Source organism: Gymnodraco acuticeps, unplaced genomic scaffold, assembly GCF_902827175.1.
Source record: "Gymnodraco acuticeps unplaced genomic scaffold, fGymAcu1.1, whole genome shotgun sequence".
Lineage (NCBI taxonomy): Eukaryota > Metazoa > Chordata > Actinopteri > Perciformes > Bathydraconidae > Gymnodraco > Gymnodraco acuticeps.
Window position 1 is genome coordinate 842,432 of NW_022990274.1, and position 14,337 is coordinate 856,768.

The 14,337-nt window shown below is 40.8% G+C and overlaps 1 long non-coding RNA gene across 2 annotated transcripts; it reads right to left on the reverse strand.

The window, feature by feature from the left end:
- Positions 1 to 1,850: 1,850 nt before the first annotated feature.
- LOC117549517 lies at positions 1,851 to 11,076 on the reverse strand. Of its 2 annotated transcripts, none has more exons than XR_004569495.1 (4): positions 7,787 to 11,076; positions 2,653 to 2,731; positions 2,459 to 2,565; positions 1,851 to 2,168 (listed from the first exon to the last, which is right to left on the reverse strand). It is a non-coding gene; the product is annotated as an uncharacterized LOC117549517 (long non-coding RNA). The 2 variants fall into 2 exon arrangements; XR_004569496.1 differs by having other exon boundaries at positions 2,459 to 2,568.
- Positions 11,077 to 14,337: the final 3,261 nt, after the last annotated feature.

Here is a 14,337-nt window from a genome sequence, read left to right on the forward strand (position 1 = left end):
CCAGGATTCCAGGTGACCAGCACACATTAAATACTGGTATGATTATTTAAACAAGAGAACATACATATATTACAAAGATTCATTGTGTCATGTATTCTGGTATCTACCAAAATAAAGACATTGTATAGTGTTCATAACAGTATTTTAATTTAATACATAGCTAGTTAATATAATAAAATACACAGTAACAATACAATAATTATACAAATAACAACCAACCTGCAAATCAACCTACACATCAAAATAAATATATTATCTAAAACCGGTGCATTTGATTTAAAATAAAAGTAATACATAGAATTCAATATTTAAATGGTAACAAAAACCGTAACACTATATATGATAAGAAAAAGGCAACAAAGAAAGTGTTTTTGGTTTTTCCTTGGTCATGTCCATAATGTTTCCCGTTGTGTAGCGTCCAGCCTTTCCCAATCTGGCCTGCACTTCTGTCTGTTGAAGCCACTTCTTCACGCAAACTGAAAATAAATGTACAGATATAAGTACACTGTAAAAAGAAAACTTGCATTTACGTTAACATTTGGGCTGCTGTGGTTGCCAGACCCGTTAAAGTATAATACATTACAAATTACAGTTGGTTGGCATAGACGTTACAGTCAACAATTGCTTATGGTCAATCAATCAATCAATCAATCAATCAATCAATGTTTATTTATATAGCCCAATATCACAAATGTTACATTTGTCTCAGTGGTCTTCACAGTGTGTGAATAACAATGGCAAAAACAAATAGAGCTAGTGTACGGTGCAGCTGTATTATCTGGGAAATAGAATAATCGGATCAGGATTCGGTATTGGCAGACAATCAATATCAAATGAATCTGATCATTATTAGCATCTGATCACCTTTGTCGACTTGCAGCCTAAATACAAAGATAACTCCACTCCTCTCCTACCACTCTTACCTCTAATAAGCCTTGGAAGAACTAGTGTCCGAGTCATAGGGTCCAGAGGCCTGTACTACGAAGCCGGTTCAACCTAACCTGGATATGTTTGAGTTAGCCGGTTGGCCTAATCCAAAACATACGCGCTCTCGCTAAACGGTGCTACGACGCGGGTTATCTAGTTAGGTGCGCGTTCACATGAAAGGGGTGGTATTTGGAGCATTCGACCAATCACAGACATGGAGAAGCGTACTGACAGCGCAGCGCGTCATACTTCCTGAATGAAAAGTCAACTATAATATTAGACATATGAAGAAGTTCAACTTTAAACATCCATGACTTAAACACTGTATCCAGGATCAAAGCAACATAGCTGCACCTGCAAGGTGAATACAGCTGGTAAAAGAACAAGTGTTTGAATGCGTACATTAACAGGTTTATGATATCACTGCCCCGTCTAAGACACGATCTGACTTTAAATTACATTTGACTGAGTGTGTCGTCAACTTAATGTGTTGCTTAAAATAATACTTCTGCATACAGTATGTGACACTGTGAGTGTTGCACGGCCAGATACGGCTCAGCTGACTCAGATCAGGAGATATATGATACATTATGATGTGATGTGATATGAATGATAATGGGACACATCGACGTCTGCACTCAGTGCCGCGGACTGTACTTAATGTTACTTTGATCCGGTTACTCATGTTGTGGCAGATATTTAAGTAAGCTTTCTTAACGCTAATGTTATAATAGTCAGATTGCTCTGAAGATGGAGGTGATATTCTATTAATGTTCACGTTCACACAGTCTGTGATTTTTGCCGGCCGTCTTTCCTGCAACGGCAATTTAAACTGTATTTCCTTTCTCCTGTAATATGACTTGATCGCTTTAAACTCCGCACACTGAGCTCTGATTGGTCAGCAGGCAGTGCTTTCACTGAGTTGAGCTCTTAGCCTGCAACCTAACCTGCTCCGGGGCAGGTTAGCCGCTCAGCATAAGTTGCCATGGAGAGCTAGCCCGCTAAAAAGAGAACCAGCGTTGTAGGACCGGAACGCCGGAGTTTTCCCAGAAGTTAGCCGGCTAAGCAAAAATCCTGCTTCGTAGTACAGGCCCCAGGACTGACTGAAGACATGTGGAACAGAGGACAGGCATGGTTCCATGTACAGGAAACTGGAACTTTGAACAGGTGTTTTCATCTTTTCTGCCTGAAGATTCACAAGTTCTTGATCAGGTGTTTGATGTGGGCTGGCATGATCCTTTCTGCAGCGATAAATAAAGAAAACAAAGAAAACATTTTTAATAATGGTAATGATGGTAACAACAATAATATTAGTATAACTATTTATATAGCACTTACACAATTACAAAGTGATTCTCACAACAAAAATAAAGAACAAAACAATATCAACAATAAAAAAACAAATTATTACAGGAATGTTAAGAGACAAAGAAATGTTTTTTCAGTCATTACAATGCACTGTTGGAAATGACCTTCCAAAGGCTAAATTCAAACTCAATACCATAAATAACTGGGTACCAGAGTGCTTTACCTGATAGAACACGTTCCACACGGAGCAGCAACCATCCGGCTCGGCCTTTTGCTGCATATCATCTCCTCCCTCTCTCTCTCTCTCTGGTGTTAGGTTCCAGTAGATTTCTACTATCCAATATAACAGAAATTCCCCAAAATATCTTATTAAAAACAATGACTTGCTGTTGGCATTGAAATGGATTAGAATCTCACCATTTTCCTGGATGTCAGGAAGGCCAGGAAGTCGTTCCCTTCAAGTCCATAACCAGTCATAGGAGTTCAAATGCAAAGCCTGAGCGATGACAAGAGCGAGAGACTTACATTTTACAATTATATTTTTAATTCATACCAGAGCAGTGTGTACATAGGCCCACTGTACGACATGCATAGAACAGATCAAATCCCCTGACTGACTCACACACTTTGGTGATGTCCTCATCTGATAATGTTTCATTTTTTTTAGCAGCAAACTAACCAGTGGCGAACTGTCAGGGCCTTCAAGGTATTCAGAGAATACCCAGGAAGACTCAGATAAAACAAACAAAACATCGATTTAATTATATAAATAAAATGTAATAAAATGTATATAAAATGAATAAATGAGAATGGTATCTGTGTTGTTGATCTGTAATATCACAGTGTTACGTTGATTTGTTTGTCCTTCTCGGACCATGCACCACGCATTTCAGTGGTTTTGTGTTAGAAAAGAAAGCAACCAATCAGATCTTGTTCTGGGTCTCTGGGTAGAATGTCCTTCAACCAAGGTATTCTACATCCTTGATCGAATGCCCTGGCCGTTGCACTGAATGAGAGCGTACGTTTGGACTGACAGTTTGATCAACCAATCATATATTGATTTGAAGCCAATGGGCGTATTCTTTCAGAGTTCCCCTCGGTTCCAGGGTACTCTAGAACAGTGGTTCCCAAACTTTGTGTGCCCAAGGCACACCAAAGGACAAGTAAAAATCTCAAGGCACACCTATTGTGCAAAATAGCCCTTATAACACGTGTTATCACTCATATCATGTAAAATATCTGTAAATGTGCATAATTATTTACTAATGCCAAATAAAATGTGACAAAGACAACTATATTACTCATGAAATATTTATTAACGAAATATTTCAGAAATTAATTTGAAACTTTATCAAATTAGGCTTCATCAAAGCAGCAACACACTCATTTAAACCTGACAGGTCACAAAATAAAAAATGAGGCAAAGGAAACTCAGCAGTCATTCAGCACAGAGAACTGTCAATGCAAGGAAGCTGCATTGTCCATGGTCCTGAACTACAAATTATAAATGTAACATTTCAGCAATCAGCATTGAAACATGTGCTATTGTAAATATTTTTGCCAACTTACAAATTAGTGAGATACATGTGCCTGTCGGGGCGCGCAGAATTTTGTAATCCTTGGTGGCACTGAGGAGAGGGCCACTCGCAAGTCCTGTTCAACAGAGAGCCGTGTCCTCCTGTTGTTCTTCATGTAAATCAGAGTAGAGAACGCCAACTCCAGAGATGGGGTCGTTACTAAAAAAATGTAATATATTACATATTACTTTAAAAAATAAAATAAGATATTACACTACTTCGTTACTATCTACATAAAGCAACGCGTTACTTTACTCGCCGAGCACGTACGAACTGCGCATGCGTGAGTGGCAATAACTTTCCTTACCAGCAGGCGGCGGTAGTGTGTATTTGTCATTCAAAACAGGCAACAACCGGAAGACAGAGAAGAAGAACAGACCGTGATATAAACAAACAACAAATATCGTGTGCGTTAGCTTCACCTTAGCATGTGTTCTTTGCAGTTGCTTGTTGAGGTTTGACCACGTGGTGTTTACAGCAGTGGATAACAGCTTCTGGCCTGGACACAGTTTGCACCTCACCGTCACATTCCTGTCTATTCTTCGGACGAACTCAAAGTAATGGGCATACCTCCACCCCTCGAAAGTTATCGCTGACTCAGCTATGTTTATGCAGCACTGCACGTGGAGATGTGGACGCGCAAGTCGCGCAGATTACGTACATATAAACCTACAAAGTAGCCTACTGATATAGTAAATTAAAAAATTATTATTTTTGTGTAGTTGTATATTGCATTAATAACGTATGGTTGTCACAAAATCCCACGGCACACCCGGACTTGCCTCACGGCACACCGTTTGGGAACCACTGCTCTAGAAGGCCCGCTAGTTAACTGGCTCGAGACAGAGGAGCTAGATGAATGCCACGAAGCAATTCATGCCGTTTTATTGTTTTTAACATTGAAATGACAAGTGCAACAGGTGAAGATGAAGTTGTTGCGGAATTGTTGTGAGTACCCTTTTCAAGACGACAATTCAGTGAAAAGACGGACATTATAATGCCGCGGAGGGGGGGGTGCAAGGCCGGATTAGTACCTCCAGGGGCCCCTGGGCACTGAGCGCTCATGGGCCCCCCCCCCAACCCACGTACCAACAAGTAACACCACGCCTACCCAATCCTACCAACATGACCAATATTTAGAATTTTCAATCAATCTGGCATGTCAAATCGCACACCTATTTGTCAAAAGCAGGGACGCAGCCACATAGTTCAACCAAAGCAGGTCTAGCCTTTTGCCCTTTTAGTCAAAAATCACAAGACAAATATACAATGGATAAGATCCCGAGACAGTGTATGGCTCAGGAATACCTAGGTAATATCACGCAGCACCCCACTGAATGCCAACATATGACTGGCTGGCTGTACAAGTACACAAGGAGTTGTATTAGTTACAAATAGGGATGCACGATATTGGTTTTTTGAAACCGATACCGATAACTTCCTGCTTCTCAAGACCGATACCGATAATAAAAAAATGTTTACGCCACTAATTATTTTAACGCGATTAACGCATGTGTATTTTTTTTCCTCGGCAGCCCCGTAGTTTCAGAGCGCATCGAGTTTAAAATACCATCTACAAGCTGATGCTGACAGCTCCGCTCCTGCCGCCCGCTTGTGGCAGACCACACTTCCACGCTCACCGGCAGGCACCGACTGGCCATCTGGAGGACCGGGAGGGTGTGTGTATGTGTGGCCCGAGCGAGCGAGAGAGAGACCTTACGTGCATTGTTGTTGTTAGCATCTGGTGCTAGCTAGCTGCGCTAACGGATATACGGAGCTGTTTAAATGAAAACAGAGGAGCGACATTTCGCCACAACTGCGCCGAGCACTTGACTTTATGCAGGAAGCCAGACAGTGGGACATTGTACGAAAAGTCAGCACACTCAGTGCGCAACATGATTGCAGCGTCCAGGCAGCTCCGGTTCGAGCATATGCCTTGAGTTGCACATAGCTCCAACGCCCATACCACCGACGACATGTTTGTTTACTGTCCTGGCTTCACGAGTTAGGGAGCGCTGGACCTATTTTGTTCACATTATATATGCTTCCGTTAAGCAATATTATAAGGAATCATTCTGTAAACTTTCATTGTTATGCGGATGATACTCAACTATATTTATCAATCAAGCCTGATGAAATTAATCATCTAAATAAAATTCAAGACTGCCTTAAGGACTTAAAAACGTGGATGACCTTAAACTTTTTGATGTTAAACACGACCAAAACTGAAGTTATTGTACTTGGCCCGAAGAATCTACGAAACAAATTATCTAAGGATATATTAACTATGGATGGCATTAATTTGGCCTCCAGTGAGACTGTAAGGAATCTTGGTGTTATATTTGATCAGGATTTATCCTTTAACGCCCACATAAAATCAATTTCAAGGACCGCCTACTTCCATCTACGTAACATTGCAAAAATCAGGCATATCTTGCCTCAAAACGATGCAGGGAAACTAGTCCATGCATTTGTTACTTCAAGGCTGGATTATTGTAACTCTTTATTATCAGGGTGTACCAAGAAGTCAGTCAAGTCGCTTCAGCTGATTCAAAATGCTGCAGCTCGTGTACTAACCAGAGTTAGGAAAAGGGACCACATTACTCCTGTTCTGGCTGCCTTACACTGGCTCCCTATAGAACACAGGATAGAATTTAAAATTATTCTTCTCGCCTACAAAGCCCTTAATGGGCAGGCGCCATCTTACCTTAAAGAACTCATTATACCCTACTGTCCTACTAGGGCATTGCGTTCCAAGAATGCAGGGTTGTTGGTTGTTCCTAGAGTCTCTAAAAGTACAATGGGAGCCAGAGCCTTTTCTTATCAAGCTCCACATTTGTGGAATCAGCTTCCAGTTTGTGTTCGGGCGGCAGACACCCTATCCGTTTTTAAGAGTGCGCTTAAGACCTTCCTTTTTGATAAAGCTTATAGTTAGGGCTGATTAGATTCAGCCCCTAGTTTTGCTGATATAGGCTTAGTTTGTCGGGGGACATCTTACTTCTTCCTTCTCTCTGTCTATACCTGTGTACTCTCATGTTCCGATTAACCCAGCTTCCCCAAATGTCTTTCTTTTTGGTGTCTATATACGCCGGGATCCGGAGTCATGGATGATCCTGCGCTCCTCTGTCCTGGATCGCGAGCCCTGGATCTTGAGTCGTGGCTGTGGTCCTGGATCATAGGTCCTGGATGGATATCCTCGTGGATTCATCTTCCTATTATACACACATGCATTTCCAAACATTAGGACTACCTATGTTGCAAATGTATTATCTTTTCAATTTACACACGGCATCTATTGCACGTCTGTCCGTCCTGGGAGAGGGATCCCTCCTCTGTTGCTCTCCCTGAGGTTTCTCCCATTTTTCCCTTTAAACTGTGGGTTTTCTTCGGAAGTTTTTCCTTGTACGATGTGAGGGTCTAAGGACAGAGGGTGTTGTATTGTCATACTGATATTTTGTACAAACTGTAAAGTCCACTGAGACAAATGTAACATTTGTGATATTGGGCTATATAAATAAACATTGATTGATTGATTGATTGATTGATTGATTTGTGAAAAACTCCCCTCTTCCTAAACCACTAATACCACAGTACTGGCAAAACGGGAGGAGCCGAGTGAAAAACAAGCGCCCCCCATCCCAATCCACCCACACCGCAGTATTTTTTTCTTTTTTTTTACTCAAAAAATATATTGTATATTATCGGGGCTATTAATACTGGTATCGGGTTTATCGGGATGACGTCATAATTCCGATAATTATCGGGCCGATAATTATCGTGCATCCCTAGTTACAAACATTGAGAGTTACAAAAGTAAAATATGTAGTGAAATGGTGTGGTTGCTCAACTAAGTGATCAGTATATGTGATGGAAGAGTGTGTGTGTGTGTGTATATATGTGAGAGGGAGAGAGAGTGAGTGTGTGTGTGAGAGAGAGAGAGTGAATGAGTGTGTATGAGAGACAGTGGATCTTACCTTTTAGAAGTGTTTCTTCCTTGCCTTTCTCTTTGAAAAGTCTGTGATCAGGTCATCAAAATCCAGATCCCTCACAAGATCAGACTCGATGGCCATCAAAGAAAGAGCTGAAAGTCTCTTCTGAGCCATGGTTGTCCTAAGTTCATTTTTGATACGTTTAAGCTGTTGGTTACAGGCAGTGTGAGAAAAATCCTGAGCGCAACAAAAACATTGGGGAATGTTGTCTGTAGTCCATGTTTAAGCACCTTATCTGGCTCTGTGCTGACAAAAGCTCTAAACTGGATCAGCTCATCTCCTAATGACTTATCCAAGTCAGTAGGATATGATGAGGAGAGAATATTGGCCCGTCTGCGGAGATCAGTGTCATCACAGCACATGTCAAATAGGACTCCAAAGTCATCATGTATGTCTTTGTATGCATCCAGGCGTTTGCTAAGTCCTGAGAGCAACCTGTCAATAATTACATTGAATGTCTCAACCTTGAATTTTGTACTGCCAGTCAGTACCACCTCGTGCTCCACTGTCTCGTCATCAAATACTCGTCTTTTACCAACATGGTGAGTCTCGTGCTGGTATGTCTGTGTCACGCCGCGACGGCCCGGGCAGATGTCTCAAAGTCTGAAAATGTCCCTCGTAGTGATGCAACATAAGTGTGCAGCGATTCCAAAAGTTGCACAGCGGTCATTAGGTCAATGTCTTTCTTTTGCAAGCCAGTGCTCGTAAGCTTGAATTGGTGCAGTACAGTGTTCCAAAATATTGTCAGCAGAGCAGTCTCTAGTTTCTCAAGTTTGCCACACAGCGCAGAGGCCTCTCGCCGTGTGTCCTGACGCTCTTCGTCATCAGCCGCCAACATTTGTGAAGCCCCTCATATTGCAGTGTAATTCTCACAAAGAGCTCTCGTGGAGTCTCCTCTGCAGCTCCATCTTGTTCAGGAGAGAGATTTTAGTGTCAGCGTGACGTTTTCAGTGAACACTTTATTCCATCGGTGGGTAGAAGCAGAGCAAAAAGCAAAAAGTGCTTGAAGTATATCAAAAAACTGGCTTGCTTCACGGCAACTATTTTCAACACAGTTGACACCAACCAAATTCAAGGAATGTGCTGCGCACGGAATGTAATGTATGAGTGGGTTGCTTTTCTTGAGATGAACTTGCAGCCCATTATATTTTCCTGACATGTTGGATGCTTGTCATAAGCCTGGCCACGGCAGTTTGAGAGATCCAGCCCCATATCAATGAACATCTTCATCACACAGTCAGCCAGACTTGACCCAGTGTGACTGTGAATGGGTTCAAATCCAATAAATCTCTCAATAACTTTTCCTTTCTCACTCACAAATCGGAAAACGAAAGTTAATTGGTCGACGTGAGACATGTCAGGTGTAGAATCTACGATGACAGAGAAATACCTTGCTCGCTGTAGTTCTGTTGCTATTGCTTCCTTTGTTCTGTCACCCGTCAAACCAATAAACTTCTCACAGATTGATGACAAGTATGAAGTCCTACCACGTCCCTTCTGGCCAAACTTCTGAAAATGATCCTTTAAAAATGGCGCGAGCAGCTCCAGGATTCCCAGGTAGTTCCCGTTATGTGAGGATCCTAAAAGTTCGTAATTTCCCCGGAAAGGAAGCCCCCTCTCACTCAAGAATGTAATCACCGCAACTACACGTCTCAATACATCCTTCCAGTAGGCTACTGACTTTCTGTGTCGACCTGCATCCCTAGAGAAGCATCCACAGTGCCCATGTGAAAGTATGCATTTTCTGTGCTCACCACTCGTCTCATGTTCCGTTATCCTCTCGGGATGCTTCCAATCACTAAAGCCGAGAACAAATGCATTGCTGTGGCTGTGAGTGGATAAAAGTTTGCAGGCAAAACAATAAATTGCTCCGGTAATGGAGAATAAATAATCCAATCGCGTTGAACGATTTCTCCATTGTGAAGCTGTCTGGTCAGCATATCGTTGGTCAGTGAGCGTGTCCGGCCGCTAGCATCGGTCTCCCTCCGAGATGCTGGATACTTCGTTGCCCGATTATGAAAGTATGAAACCCCTTTCATCAAAGTCTCCTCCCGGATCTTTCCAGCAATTAATCCACATTGTGCAGGGTCCTGAGAGACACACTTCAGATGAACTCGAACCTTCACCCTGCTCTGTGACGTCCTCGTCAGGCTCGTCTTCATCTTTTTCCTCCTCTTCTACCCGCTGCTGCGTTAGCATGCTAGGTTCAAGGCTAACATTGTTCGCTAGCTCAACAACATCCTCCGTGACCGCCGCCACTGTTCCTTGTGGTTGTTGCTGGCCTATTTCGTCACTTTTTGCTTTTTTGAAAAAGCTATTTATTGTTGGCACATTTTTTAATAAAGCCGCCACTCACTCTTCTTTTACTTTCTTTTCGCAGCCCCGCTGGGCGTTTGGCTACCGGCACCCTCCATTTTTTCTGCTCATGTGACAAAATGTGACATGAGTGAGGGTGGGGCTGTGATTCGGCTATACACCACCACTGCGTAGTAATAAAGTTGAGCGCATACATAGTGAGACCTACAGTACAGAGACGGTTTAGAAAATATATTAATTTGACCCTATAGAAAAGCTGTGTTATTTATAGCGAAGAGTGAGTGTCATTTAAAACAATGTATGATGAGTGAGGTTGTACCCGGAAAGAAAAGAATAATAATAATAAAATAATAAAAAATAATTTTTTTTCATCTTCTCACTGAGGGCCCTCTTTGTTCAAGGGCCCCTGGGTACTTGCCCAGGTTGCCCATATGGTTAATCCGGCCTTCGGGGGGTGGGGGCGGCGACGGGGAGATGGGTCTGGATGCAGACCGCAGCAAGGAGGCGGATCCTAAAGGGGGCGGATCCTATAGGGGGCGTTTCCTAAAGGGTTATGAACCCCGCCCCCCACGCATTCTAGGGATGTGAATGACTCTCAGCTTTACTGTGCCTTTCTTTTTTTTCTGCATTAACTGCTGCCATGTGTGTTCAGAAATTGTGTAGAAGCCTTAATGTTTCAAATTCAAAGCCCTATTTCAAAGCTCTATACCAAAAATGAGAGGCTTTATTTAAACTAAACACGTGTTTACTTGAGAGTTCCTAGTCACGTCTGTTCTGTCTGTTAATAATAATAATGTATTTGTTGTTGAGAGGGTAATGGCGTTTCAATCATACTTATGTTGAGAGTTGGGTGTAACGCGTTACTGTAATAATATTACTCTTGTCGGTAACGGAGTAGTGTAACGCGCTACTTTTATAATTCAGTAATCATACTACAGTTACTAACATTGCTCCGACATGCGTTACTTCGTTACTTACTCAAATCAGTCATCAAACCTCAACAAACACCTGCAAAGAACACATGCTAAGGTGAAGCTAACGCACAGCTATTTGTTGTTTGTTTATATCACGTAGTCTGTTCTTCTTCTCTGTTTTCCGGTTGTTGCCTGTTTTGAATGATGAATACACACTACCGCGGCCTGCTGGTAAGGATAGTTATTGCCACTGCCATTGCCATATGCGCAGTTCGTACGTGCTCGGCTGAAGTCTTTGCGGTGTCTGGTTCCAGTGCAACACATGGCCAACACGCAGGAGAACACGCCGACGCAACAGCGTGAGCAGAGATATACTGCGCAAAATATACAGATAGCAGGAGACAGAAGACAGCCATGGTCAGATAGGAAAACATTCAGGAGCTATCTGGGTCAGTCTTATGCGACAATGGAAACTGAACTAAAGAGAACATTTGAAACTTTAGCAGTCAACTCAAGTTACTGCCCTTATCCTGTCTCTGTTCAAAGTGAAATTTACACAGAAATAGTCAAATATAATCCTGGGTCTTAACACACCCCATAGGGAAATATATAGCCTAGTGTAAACCTTATACTAATAATAGCAAAATTGTCCATCTACAAAACTTGGATGATATTCAAAGATGACCAACAAAAGTTGTATAAGGCAGACAGTGTGTTTTTCTTTCTGAGTATGTCATGTTAAATATCAAAATTGATCTTTTGGTTGATGAAGTCAGAGATAATTAAATCTGGGCACATATGTTGTGGTTGCTGAATTAGAACACCCAATAAAATGTTTATGTTTAATGAAGACTTTCCTCTTTGTATGTACTGTATATTTTCCTTTGTACAATGTGTTGGTATGTACTATACATTTCATGTTTAGTATTTGATGTGTATTGTAATGTTTCAAAAATAATAAATACCACCAGACACAACATGAACAAATGAATGATACACATCAGGACAGTAACTTCAACTTCAGTATTTTAGGTGTACAGAAACCTCTACTCATGTTGTTAAATGATATACAGCAATATCTTCCATAAAACGTAGTTGATTGATTTGAATAATAATTACTACCACTGCACAAACAGTAAAAAATGATATGCCTACAATTTATGAATTTGTCTTCTCTGTGGGTTGTATACTCTTCATTCTTTATGCAAATTAATTATAATTATTATTTTTCAAAGTTCGTTTATGATTCATTCAAAGCATTAAAATACATGAGAAACAGAGCAAGGCAAGGCAAGGCAAGTTTATTTATATAGCACTTTTCAACACAAGGCAATTCAAAGTGCTTTACAAAAAATGAAAGAGATTAAGAACATGGCATTTAAAATCAGTCATTAAAAAGAAAAGCTAATAAAATAAACATTAAAAGAAAAAATACATGGATAAAAGTTACAGTGCAGTCAATTAAACATTAAAAGAAAAAAGTACATGGATAAAAGTTACAGTGCAGTCTAAGATATGAATAGTTCAATTAAAAGCAGCGACAAAAAGAAAAGTCTTCAGCCTGGATTTAAAAGTAGTCAGAGTTGCAGCGGACCTGCAGGTTTCTGGGAGTTTGTTCCAGATATTTGGAGCATAATAACTGAACACTGCTTTACCATGTTTAGTTCTGACTCTGGGCACAGAAAGCTGACCAGTCCCTGAAGACCTGAGAGATCTGGATGGTTCATAATTTAGCAGGAGGTCAGAAATGTATTTTGGGCCTAAACCATTCAGTGCTTTATAAACCAGCAGCAGTATTTTGAAATGTATTCTTTGACACACAGGAAGCCAGTGTAAAGACTTCAGAACAGGAGTGATGTGATCCACTTTCTTAGTGTTAGTGAGGACTCGAGCAGCAGCGTTCTGAATTAGCTGCAGCTTCCTAATAGATTTTTTAGTGAGACCTGTGAAGACACCATTGCAGTAGTCGAGTCTACTGAAGATAAAAGCATGGACAAGTTTTTCCAAATCCTGCTGTGACATTAGTCTTTTAATCCTAGATATATTCTTTAGGTGATAGTAGGCTGATTTAGTAACAGTTTTAATGTGACTGTTGAAACTCAGGTCAGAGTCCATGACTACACCTAGATTTCTGGCTTTATCTGTTGTTTTGAACATTGCAGACTGAAGCTCAGCGCTAACTTTTATACGTTCTGACTTGGCTCCAAAAACCATTACCTCAGTTTTATCTTTGTTTAAGGCGAGACACCCCAGGTGAATAGGGTAATTTTTTTAACTTAAAGGTATCAGCTAGACATTTCTCCAGTTAATTACTTACAATAAGACAATTGTCTTTTGTATTACAAGTTTTCTGAAATAGCATGTTTAAATATGCAAATTATCCATTATCTCATTAAATATGCACATATTTTAACACATTTCAGGAATCGAAATCTGAACTTTGGATATAGCCAGATTCAAAATTCTTGTTTAATTTTGTAGTCATATTATTATCTAAGGCTTTTACAGAAGGGATATTGGATATCTCTTTTTATCATTCCATAAATCAGAAAATACTGTCAACAGCCCTAAAATATCAATTTTCGCCATGCAATGTTGTATAATTCAGGCTATGAATTATATATGAACAAACCCTAATGTAAAAGCCTTCATAATATTGATAGGAATATAACTGGAAGGTTTGGTGTATGTACGTGCTACTGAAGTTGAAATGTCGAACTCAGAGTAGGAGAAAAAACTCATTTTGAGAAAACGACCTTTAAAGATTGCAGTGAGGCGCTAGCTAAACCTTCCTGTTCTTTGGATGATAGCTTGCGCATCGACGCACTCCGTGAAGGTATTTCATGTTCAAGGTCATTTTTTTTTAATAACCTTGCTTCGTGCAAGTGACAATTGTTGTCGTCTTCTCTGTGAACGTTTTTTTCGCCGTTCTTTTGGCATTTTGAGATTTCAATTTCTAGCTGAAAGCTAACCAGGAAGGGTTTTAGCACACCACGTGACGCATCTGAACGAATCACGTTGTCAGAAATTGACACCAGCCAATGAGATTTCGTTTCTTGGTTTAAGACCCCTTTGTGCTTTCACGATTGGTTGCTGATACAAAGGAAATGACCATATTTGGATCCAATGAGATTGTGCAGGAGAGACGGAGCTTTCCAGCGATACCTCTGTTGACATGGTGCACACAGCGGTCGCGGTACTTTATGTTACGTTAGAATGCTAACTTTTGGTGAATTTAGGAGAAATCTACAGACGCAAATAGACAAACTATAGTAAAATAAACACTTAAATGTGTATTTTGTACGT